Genomic DNA, 12,877 nt, shown 5'->3' on the forward strand with positions numbered 1-12,877 from the left:
TTATCCACAAAAAATAATTTTTATTTCTTTCTTCTCCATTTGGAGAGATTATATTTCCTTTTCTTATCTTATTGTGTTACTGATAATTCTCAGTATAATGTTGAAAAGGAGAGGTAGAGGAGAAGTCCTCACCATATAGCTGACCTGGGCTTCCTCACTGTTAAGGATGATACGTTTTGTAAATCGTATTTACCAAGTTGAGGAAGTTATTCTCTACTGCTTCATCCCAGAGAGTTTTTATCACAAATGAGCACTAGTTTTATCAAATGCTTTTTCTGCATCTATTAATATGATCACATGATTTTTCTATTTTTGTTTATACATGTGAAAGAGTACATTAGTTGGCTTTCAAATGTTGATGAACCTTGCCCACCCGGTGATAGATCCAACTTGGATGTGGCATATAATTCTTTCTACACATTGTTGCTCCCATTGCTAATATTTTATTGAGGATTTTCACATGTGTGTTCATAAAATATATGGCCCTATAATTTTCTTTAACAGCTTTGGCTGGTTTTGACAGTAGGGTAAGGCTAGCCTCATAAAGTGAGTTAAAAAGTATTTCTTGTGCTTTTTTCATCCAAAAGAGATATTGATATAATTGGTATAATTTCTTCTCTAAATAATGGAATTCACTAGTGAATCCATATGAATGTGGTGTTTTTTGTTTTGGAAAGTTATTATTAATATTTACTTGTTCCTTTAATAGGTATAAACCTATTTAAATTGTTTACTTTTTTCTTGCACCAGTTTTGCAAACTGTGTCTTTCAAGTAATTGGTCCATTTCTTTCTTATCTCCAGTTTGTTGGCACAGTTGTTTATAGTGTTCCTTTCCTATCCTTATGATGTCTATGGGATCTTTAAAGATGGTTTTATTTTATTTCTGATATTAGTCCTTTCTGAACTCTCTTTTATTCTTAGTTCATCTGTCTAAGGCTCATCAAATTTATTGATTTTTTCAAAGGACTAGTTTTTATCTTTATTAATTTTCTCTATTAATTTCCTATTTTAAATTTCATTGATTTCTGCTCTAATTCTTATTATTTATTTTATTCTATATTGAATTAAATTTTCTCTTATTTTTCTCATTTTCTAAAATAAACACTCAGATTATTGATCTTAGATATTTCTTTTTTTCTAATATTTGCATTCACGCTCAACTGATATTCATACAAATATTAAAAATTTAGTGAATGAAGCATAAACTTTTCTATGCCTATGTCTGGAGCAATTGCAAGCATAACCTATGTAAAAAAATAAACATTATGTCTTATTTGCATATAAACACAAAATAGATTACAAACTTACATGCAAGTAAAATATAAAATTTTTAGAGAAAAGCATAGGAGAGAAAACCTTCTGAAAAAAGAGTCAGGCAAAGGGTTCTTAGACTTGACACCAAAACACAATCCATAAAATGGTAATTGATAAATTATATCTCATCAAAATTTAAAACCTTTGCCATTTGATAGACACTGTGAAGAGGTTTATAAGGTAAACTACAAACTGGGAGAAAATATTTACATGACACATACCCAATAAAGGACTAGTGTCTAAAATGTAGAAGGAATTCTAAAAATGAAATAGAAAAACCACAACAATCCAACTAAACAAACAAACAGTAGACATATGAAGACATTTTAAGGAAGAAGATATATAGAGACAAGTAAACATGAAGAAAATGGGAATACAGGTGTTGAGGAATAGCAAGTTAAAACCACAAATACATACTGAAATCCACAAATAAGGCTAAAACAAAAAGTAAAAATAGAGGAAACACCAAATGCTGAAGAGGATACAGGGAAACTGAATAATTCATACATTGCTGATTGAAATGTAAAATGATACAGTTAATCTCAGAAAACAGTTGGGCAGTTTTGGCACTTACCTGCAAGTAATCACCACATGACTCAGCAAATGCACTGCTGGGCATTTATCCCAGAGAAATAAAAGCTTATATTCTTACAAAAACCTGTACATAAATGTTCATAACAGCTATATCACAACAGCTGAAAGCATTTCATATGGCCTTTAATGGGTAAGTGGTTAAACAAACTATTGTGTACTCATAACATGAGGCATGATTCAATAATTTAAGAAAACAGCTATTGATAGACTCAACAGCTTATATAATCTCAAATGAATTATTCACTGTGAGAAAAGCCAATACAAAAAGATTATGTACTATATGAGTTCTTCTATATTACATTCTTAAAATAACAAAATTATAGAAGTGAAGGAAAGCAAAAAAAGGAGTACCATGTGTGTCATTTTCAAAGGCAACATGAGAGAACATTACTGTAATGATAGAACTGTCCTATATTTTGATGCTTGTGGTGGATACATGAACCAATATTTTTTACCATATCATCACCTTTATTTTTCTATGGATCTTCATATTTAGATAATTTCAACCTTTCCAGAAGTTATCCTGGGTCCCATCTTAATCACTATAATAATTACTAGTACTTTTAAAGATGCTTTATATTTTATTCACTCAATGAGAAAAAGGCAAAATATGATTAGGTATTGGACAAAGAATATAAACAATAGCATCTTTGAAAGAAGGGTCAGAATCTAGGAAAGCAAAGGGATTTTAGTGGGTAAAGTATGTGTTAAAAGATTACCTTCCTGGTGCCTGTGGCTCAAAGGGGTAGGGCTCTGGGCCTATATGCCAGAAGTGGTGGGTTCAAACACAGCTCCAGGCAAAAAAAAAGATTACCTTCCTGCAGTTAACATATACTTTGTCCTTCACCTTACTCCTAGATTTGGCACCAAAAGCACAATCCATGACCAGACTAGTTTCTTAGCTCTTCAATAATTTTTTTGTATTGGATTTTAAGGCAATATCAAAGTTTCACTCTATCACCCCTATTTTCTGTACTTCCACATTTTTGAAGATTTTGAAGGACTTATTTAAAATTGCCTGCTATTGGCTCAGCACCTATAGCTCAGCTGCTAGGGCACCAGTCACATACACTGGAGCTGGTGGGGTCAAATCCAGCCCAGGCCTGCCAAAAAACAATGATGACTACAACCAAAAAATAGCTGGGCATTGTGGTGGACGCCTATAGTCCCAGCTACTTGGGAAGCTGAGGCAAGAGAATCTTGTAAGCCCAAGAGTTTGAGATTGCTGTGAGCTGGGACATCCCAGTACTCAACCAAGGTCAACAAAGTGAACCTCTGCCTTAAAAAAAAGAAGAAAAGAAAAGAAAAGAAATTGCCTACTATTTTCAGCTCTTTATCTTGACAAAAAGAATTGGCCAACTTTTCTTATCCAAACTATTACTTAATTTAAAAATGTATTTTTTCTTTATTTGTTTTCCCAGTCTAATTCTAAGCCTTTAATTGAGTCTTAGAAAATGAGAAGGAAAACCAATACTTGATAAATAAATCTAAGATGGAGAAGATAATTTATAAATAAAACTGTACTGTAATGGGAGTTATGGAAGAATGGCAAGTTTGATGGTATCAACCAAAGTAGATATCAAGAGAGGCAAGACCTTAGAGATGCACTATACTCTACAAGGGCTATAAAATGTTTATCAAGGGGAATAAAATGTTAAATATGAAATTAAAGCCACAAGGTGCTTGACAAAGATTCACTCATACATGTAAGCTGGTAACTTCTTTAAATTTTTGGAAGACTCTTTTGATATCAGTTCTTAAAAGATTCTCAAGTTATTAATTTACTTTTTTGTTTTGGAGTTTTTTTAATTAAGTAACTATTTTATATAGTCAAGAATTTAAAATATATATTTTTGGCCGAGGATAGGAGAGTGACTTTTCTTAGTTTTTTTTTGTGAATACAGAGATTAAGCAAACTGTGCTTTGGAAATTTTATAAAAATGAGATTTTTAAAGAAAAACTTCTCTTTCCACAATACCTTTCTCTTTATTTCTCTATTTTTCTTCTTCCTCATCAATTTCCTTCTTATAATTAAGCAGAGAAAGAAAGGATAAATGAAATAATAAATTCAGTATATGAAGGAAGAATGCTGCCTTTTCCTAAAACAAAACAGAAAGTATACTTGTTCTAAATGAATATTCTTTTCAATCAATTATTTGAGCCATAATTTCTCATTTATTTGATAATATCCATGAGAAAATATGGATTTAACCATTTTTAATGTAAAAATTATTAGTAAAATTAAATTCAATGTTATGTAATTACTAGATACAATAACAGTATAACTTCACGGATTCTTGGACTCAAAAGGAAAGGAAATTACATGGTACACTGCAGAAAATTAACCACCAAAGGATATACATATGAATGTATGAGGTCTGAGCATGTATGTTAACATCAGAGTAATGCATAAGCCTTTGATCAAGAAGGGATGAAGCTGGGAGGGGAATGAAGTATCAAAAACTACCTGTTGGGTTAGTTGATGATTACACTCAAAGCCTTGATTTCAACAAAACAAAACACTTATATCATTCTAAATCTATTTCAATAAAAAAAGAAAAAGAATAGGTCAGTAGACATAATGAAAGGAGATAGAGAGAAATGAAAGTTATCACTGCTCCTAATCATAAAATTATGCCCTTTTCATTTTTCTAAGATATCTAGAAACATATGCATAAGAAATGAGGTGTGAACAGCAACCTGTGAAGAATATTATACTTCTTAGCAAAACCTGAAAATAGAATTACAAAGCTGCTCATTGATTTATTGCATTGAGAAGAAAAAAAAAAAGGAAGCCAAACAACTATTGTGTCTTATTTCATTTCAAAACATACACAAGCTAGAATTTTCAACACATAAACTTATTTTTGCTTGACTCATGTCACTTCACACCTGATGACACTAGCATATGACCTATTAGTGTATCTCCTGAGCCTCAGCCTGACCAAAGGCAAGAAATGATTAGGCAGCTTTCTTTATATTTTTTACTAGGGTGGATTATTTTCCTTTTCTAATCTGCTCACCTTTTCACCTGTCAGGAATAATTTTCATCAACTGTTTTCTGACTCTGTCAATATGCATGGCTCTCTTCTGTGGTCAATACTCCTGTAACTATGGAATGAGGCTTTCCATCTTTTTTTTTTTTTTTAATGGCATATCTGTTAGAGAAATTCCAGGAGAAAGACACTCTCAAATTTGATAACTTGAGGAGTGTTTAATAAATAGTCTATTGACAAATGTACAGCAAGAATATAAGAGAATCACAGGGATAATGCAGCCACAGTACCAGAAGGCAGTTTCTGCCTCTGTTCCAGAAGAGGCAAGAAGAAGGAACTGCTTCTTCAATATCAAAGAAAGGTGGAAACGTCCTCAGAAGGGTGCAGCCAATCCAAGGTAAGTTGTCAGGAATGAGAATAGAAAATACCCTAACCTCATTTTTTCTTTGCCTCTGATTTTCTGTCTGTACTCCCATTGGTCAGACCAAGCCCAGAGTGAAAGAGCAAGGGACCCACTGATGTAATCCACACAGAACAGTCTCCAGTTCACCAGTGAAGGGTGAAGTTCCAATCATTATTACTCTACCACTTTTTTTTTTCTTTCTAAAGCCATGAAACTGAACTCCATTGGTTTAAAGATATTAGCACAGAACAGGAAAATACTAATATTTCAGTTGGCTGATGTGTTACAATAGTCTACTTCCTAAATACGCCAATACAGTGTGTAAAACTATTTGTAAGCTAGTCTTAGTTTTCATCTTTCTCAGTTAACTCATTACACAAAGCCAGGATTGAGGTGAAGAAAGCAGTGAAACAAGAATAGGCCCATTAGGAAATGATTCACTTATACATACAACTTACTTGTAGCTTTAGGATGAACAACTACATAATAAATCACCTAAACCAAGGCACTTATGAATGCTAAAATGGTAAACTGGTTGAAATGCTTGGAGAATAAGCACAAACTGAGAATCTCCTGGGAAAATTTAGATGTGTAGTCATTTGCTCATGAACCATTTTTACTAGATGATGGATTTCTGGTAGGCATACCTAATTTTATGGATTGTTGAATCATAACTATTTAAGAAGGATAGCTCAAGTCACAGGGTAACTGAATGTCTTATGGCCAAGTATTAAATCTCACTGCAGAGTAGGCAAGAACTGTTTCTGAAAATGAAAATAGTTATTTTAGAAAGAAGGCATCATTTCCTCCAAACTTTGGGAGCTTGAAACTGTTTTCATGTGTCCAGGCTTGCTACAGCCTCAGAGTAGCCTCACAATATGGCAGAAGAACTTCATGGAATACCGATTCTGATAAATCATAAAGGTTAAATGACAAAGCTCTTTGAAGTAGCCTAAATCAGCTATATAACCTTCTTTTATTCTGTGCTTTACTCCAAGATAGTAGATTTAAACCTGAAAGCATCAAAGCTCGCAAAATATCTTCCCCAAATCTTCCAATCACTGTATTTCTTTTAGTGATAAGATGTGTGTTTCAGTTATTTATTTTTTCTCTTTATGGCAGATATTCCAATATCACCTAGATCACTAGATGCCAGAAAACTCACAAAAGTCGTAAGTTTCTTAATTTTCATAGTGTATATTTCCCACTCTCTGGTACAAAAATAACTCACTAATATATTAAGATCATATGCAAGTTTTCTTTTCACCAAATTTTATCAACATGATATCAAGTAGGGGATTGGTATGAAGACCTAGATAATGAGATGATCAAGATCTCTGAGAATTAACTCATGATGAAAGTAAATAAAGCTTTAAAGCAAGATAATGAAAGCATACTGCTATCTCTGCTAAGAGAAAGCAAACTCTTTCTATTGCTCCATTCAATTTGGGCTGGGAAGAAAGAAAATATTCTTTGATCAGTAGCTACATACTTAGTGCCAGAAGCCATGTTGATTTTCTCTAACAATAAAATTATATCTGTTATATTCTGGTACTTCTTTTTTAACGTATAATAATCCACTTTAATTCTCTAAGATCCATTTATCTCCCATGGACAAGCAGTCCAATTAAAGGAAAATATAACAGAGATTATACAGCTCTTTCAAGAATCAGTTAGTTGCACTCACTTGAGGATTCCCCCGGAAACATGATACTTTGATAAGGAATTTGACTTCAAGTTGACTGTTCCTACCATCCTTGTGCTTAATTCCAAGAATGGGAACCAGTATAGGGATTCTATCAGTTGCAGAGAATATTTTGATCATACATGACAATGTTTGAGTTAACAGCTGTGTGCAGGTTTGGGGACTCAATGAATTCTCTGTGAGACAATATTGGGCCCTGGGCCATTTACTAGGCTCAATTATCCCTAGTAACTCTGACTGCTAGACACTAGTACTGTTAGGGGTCCCAAAAATTATCACCAGTTCAGAGGCAGGGGCTTTAGTACTTGAATGATAAGGGTGTTTTACCATCCTCAGTGCATAGTCATGTTGGTATGTGTCTGCAAAGTTAGAATTTTTCTCAAGGGTAACTGATCTCTGTTTAAGATAAAGAGCTCTGATTCTACAAAGTTAGTTAGATCTGAAATTGGGGACTTCAATGTGGTTTGCTGTGGCGGTTTCAGTCACGTGCCAGATTTTGTTATGCTGACCAAATTGTATGTTAAGTAGCAGCCTTTCTAATTTTTGATTGTAACTGCATAATCAATTAGCCATTACTAAAGATGTATATGAGACAAACAAGTATGCTCCCAATTTCTCCTGATGCCCGTTGGGTAACCTTGTACACCTGGTGTCTGATACTTCTCTTATTTAGTCTCTGCCTCACCTAGAACCTATTATTTTCAGTGAAATCAGGGATCTTATATTAGTAGCCACATTTCCAACTTTCATTTTGAGTCTACAAAGTCAAGCACAATTCAAGAATGTTGATATTCTACTCAAAATTTTGGTGAGAGGAATGTCGTCTAAGTCCTCTAAGGGCACTTTCTTAGGATCCTATAAGAAGGATATACATGACAATCTGATCAAGTCATTCATATAATACATAAAATACTGTCTACAGCAGACCATTGAACCTCAAGCATATCGACTTTATTCATTACAGTCTACTATTGAGAATCATTTTCTACATGAACTAGTATATTGGTTCCACAGGAGCAAATTAAGCCTAATCTAGAGGTACTCTAAAATTCCCTTCTCTCCTGGCTCTTTCTGTCCTCACATATTCACTCATTTTGTTTGGATGTAAACGAATGCAGTTTTACAAACTTTTGGTGAACAAAGCTTCTCTTTTGAGATTTGACTTGGTACTGGGCCCAATGGCATGCATAGAATTGGCTGAAGTTAAAGATCTAGTATCAATAATGGTGGCAGGGATGTACTATCAGGAGAATGGGTATCTTGTTACAAGGTACCATCAACTGGAATCAGAACCAGCAATGCATGTATGGTGGGCCAGCTTCCTTAGACACACAAATTTATTTTTGCTGGCATAAAAAACTCAGGCAAGTTTTAGATTCAGCATATGTTTACTTGCCTAAATTCTCCCAATTTCTGCCAGTCTAATTTTTGGGGTCCTCTCTTTCCAAGCACTGTTCTTACTTTTTACATGATGAGTAAGTGCAAACCAAGTTAATTTAGTAACCTACAGAATCAGTTTTTATGCCTTATTTTTGGCTTCGTCGATGCTGGGAATTCAAGATAAAGGAGTTATTTTAGAAAAGTCTTAGAAAATCTGGGTTTTCTAATATCATCTGAAACCTGTAATTTCAATTTAAAGATATAAATACGTCACTATTTTTGTTTTTACACTTGTCGCTGCAGTTAGTCTTGGGATATCAACATCACAGATCTCGTAATTCTTCTGCCCACCATATTCTCTCTTTTTGGTTCTCTGAAGCCATACTTTTAATAGTTAAACACAGAAGTAAATTTAACTGTCTTTTGCTTCTGGGTATCATAAACTGTCCTTTTCTCATCCTTTCATGCCTCACATCAGTCTGCATAATCAATTTTAGATTCTCATCTTTGAGGATCCTTTATCTGCAACCCCTCCTATAACAAATATTATATAAATCAAAGATCCGTTGTAGATGCCAGATTTATCAGACCTATTTTAATCAGGACATTATAAGATTCAGGCCATTAGGTATTTATGAAATCATGAGATAGAAGAGCAGTCTACAAACAGAGCCTATAGAAATGACCCCTGGAATACCACGGATGAGCTGGTTTCCAAAGAAAGCTGGTTCCTTGAGCCACACCAAGGATGCTGGAAAGTAAAATATTTTCATATTTACTTCTTGGCTGTAAGAACACACCATCTAGGCTGTGTGTAAGATCACGGAGTTGCTAATGATGCTGTTTTCTCCAACATCATGTCATATAGGCCAAACAAATGGATGTTCTCACTTCACTCAGTTATGAAATAAAATCTCAGGGGAGTTCACTGATTGGCAAGACCTAAATCACATCTGGACCATAGCTCAAAGAGATGCAATATTTACCTTCCAAGAATCTGAAGAAAGAACCACAAACCAGAAAGAAAAAGGAACTTACCTAAAGCCAATCTATTTTACTTAACATAATGAAAGAATTGTTCATCATGTATCTGTGGTTCTAGCCATAAACATACTAAAAGTTTTCCATTTTATAAATACACACATACCCCTAGCTCTTAGTAACAGACCATCTGTTTCCCTTTCCCATAATTTTTAATCTCTATTATTTTTGATGCATGATGATCTACTTTGGTACGTTTCATCTACCAAAAATTAAGCTCCCAAAGGGTACAGACATATCCTTCCTATTTGTTGCTCTACTATAACTTCTGAATTTTCTAGAATTTTAAATTGGATTCTTTAAGGCTATCATCTAGATTTCCCTAATCCAGTTTCAATGGTGAATACATACTCCATGTGATCCTAGGAGAAACCAAGTAACTTAGTGAGCTTTTAAATTGTAGTTTCTGCGTTGAAATTACTCTTGCAACTGTCCACTGATTCAATGTAGTCCCACAAAACTTTTTCAAAGAGAGTAAAATGAAGCATTGAACTAGAATATTTCTTAAAAGCACAAAAGAGACAAGTATCAGAGCTCAGAATGCACAAAGATAGTGTGGTAATTAAATAGTATGGTCATGAAAGGGTTAAAAGACAAGACTAAATTTTTTACTTGAATAGAAAAGTATTCTGTGAGTCATAGAAGGTACCTGACAGAGGTTTTATTTTGAAGGTTATCTTATTGGAAAATGTATGATAATTACTAAGGGAAAAAGGATTTTTCCTAGTTTTTGGAATAGATGCACAGTGGTCAAAAAACTGTGGGTAGGTACAGGAGATAGAGGACCAATACAGGCTTCAAACACACATAGTGTGGCATCAGACCCCAACCACAGCACTACTAAGCTACTGTATCTGCAGGACTATCATGTTACGTGTTTGGGGGTACACATGGTATCCATAGGAAATTTGTAAGAATTTAATAAAAAGACTTGGCAATATTCTAAAACTTTTTCAAGAGAATTCCCTAAGTCATCTTTTTTTAAATCATCTACATTTTTCATATTTTATATTCTCACCTCTTTTCTACTTTTCACAAAGTATCAAAGGTGACCTTAATGCCCCTGTTTACAACTACTCAAATACTCCTCCTGGGCCTCAACATAAAATTCAAATACTTTATTTTAAAGGATCCCATGTCAGAAGGCATCAAACTGTAGCCCCCTGGACATATCCGGCTTGGTGCCTTATGTTGTAAATAATGATTTATTGGCAACAGGTGTGCTCAATTTTTTATCTATTATCTGTTTTTGCACTACATGGAGTTGAGTAGCTGTGACAGAAACCATATGTCTCACAAATCTTAAAATATTTACTTTTTGACTCTTTATAGAAAAAGTTTGTTAGCGCTTTCCTGCATTACTGGGCACCTGCCAGAATGGTCTGGACTTTTTGTATGACTAGCTCCATCTTTACATTGAAGTTACTTCTTCAAAGGTGTTTCAGTGAAAACTCGACCTTAATTAAAGTTCCTCTAATACTAGCATTTACTATAATTCATGGGTACCTTACCATTATTAACATTTTGATGTATTTGTTTTATCAATCTATCTTATTTTTCATTTTTGAAATAATTATAGCTTTAGAGGAAGTTGAAAAAAGATAGTATAGGTCAAGAGCAGACACGTTGGCTCATGCCTGTAATCCTAAACACTTTGGGAGGCTGGATAGTTTGAGCTCGGGAGTTTGAGACCAGCCTGAGCAAGAGTGAGACCCTGTCACTACTAAAAATAGAAAGAACTAATCAGGTATAGTGGCAGGTGCCTGTAGTCCTAGCTACTTGGGAGGCTGAGGCAAGAGGATCACCTGAGCCCAAGAGTTTGAGGTTGCTGTGAGCTTTGATGATGCCATAGCACTATACCCAGGATGACAGAGTGAGACTCTATCTCAAAAAAGTAAAAAAACTAAAGAAAAATAGTGTAGGTCCTATATATCCTTTATCTACATCTTCCAGTGATTGCATCTTACCTATCCATAGTACAATATCAAAGCGGTGACATTGGTACTGTGCCATTTTAGTACATTTGTGGATTCATGTAACCACCATTACAATCAAGATAGAGAAATACTCCATCACCACAAACATCTCTCTCGTGATGCCTCTTTGTAGTTATACCTCCCTCCTACACCACATCCCACACCAAATCTAACTCTTAGTGAGCGCTCATCCATTTCCTATAATTTATTTTTTTAATTTTTCGACTCTGCTGGGACTCGAACCCAGACCTTGTTTCCCGTAATTTTTAATCTCTATTATTTTTGATGCATGCTGATTTACTTTGGTATGTTTCCACTACCAGAAGTTAAGCTCCAAAGGGCACAGGCATACCTTTCCTATTCGTCATTCTATTCTAACTTCTGAATTTTCTAGAATCCAAAATTGGATTCTTTGAGGTTATCTGGTAGATTCCCCTAATCCAATTTCAATGTTCTATTTAAAAGCAGGTGTTTTTTTTTAATTAAAGAAGAACTCTTGATCAATTCAGTATCCTGCCAAAATTTTAATGACAGCTCTTTTTATTAGGAAATACTCTATTATTCAATAGAAACAGGCATCAAACTTTATCTGATAATGCTGTTCAGTGTACTGAGAAAAATGCATCATAGATAACACATGAGTTACGGGACAACTCTATCAACATACAGAGAACCAAAATGCTTTATAAGAAAGCTATCCTGTTACAGTGTTTCGAAAGTGTTATTTACTGTAAAACCTTGCACATTCGGTGGGTGGCTATACCACATGAACAGTTGGACAGAGATGGAGTGGCACAATCATTTACCAACCAGTCTTATCTCATGAACAATTGCTTCAAACGTATTGACTTGATTTTTAAAAGAGGTGCTGACAATTTTGTGAAGATTTTGAAAAGCATTTTACTCAAAAACAATTCTCCTAGAACTGTATATGATTTCTATGCTTATTTGTCTTTTATTGACAGTGTATTTGTGTTTCAATTGCTAACTTTAGAAATATTTGCCATCCATTGGAAAAATGATTTGCATCACAGCAGCCTCTTTAGCTGTTAAAACTTCATCTGCCTGCTACTTGTTTATCTCCTGACATCATCTTTTGTGTCTGGAGTAGGGCCATTTAAATTGGCATTGTTGTAACCTCATACACAGTGAAGACTTAGAGAAAGACGCCAGTCATGTTTCACCAACCATTCATTCTCTTCCTCGTCTATTCCGCCATTATAAAGCATCCATTGACTAATACTATGAAGTTTTGCAAATCGCACACGCATCTTTCTTTATTTTCCTTACTGATCCGTGTGAAGACATAGAAACTGAAGTCCTAGCAAAAACTGGAGTTATGAGCAATTTCCTTTTTTTTTTTTTTTTAAATATAACAAAACAGGATATAAAAATGCTCAAGTAGGGAGGTGCCTGTGGCTCAGTGAGTGGGGCGCTGGCCCCATATACCAAAGATGGCTCATTCAA

Source organism: Otolemur garnettii, unplaced genomic scaffold (assembly GCF_000181295.1).
Source record: "Otolemur garnettii isolate 467f Iridium unplaced genomic scaffold, OtoGar3 scaffold00064, whole genome shotgun sequence".
NCBI classification, from domain to species: Eukaryota; Metazoa; Chordata; class Mammalia; order Primates; family Galagidae; genus Otolemur; species Otolemur garnettii.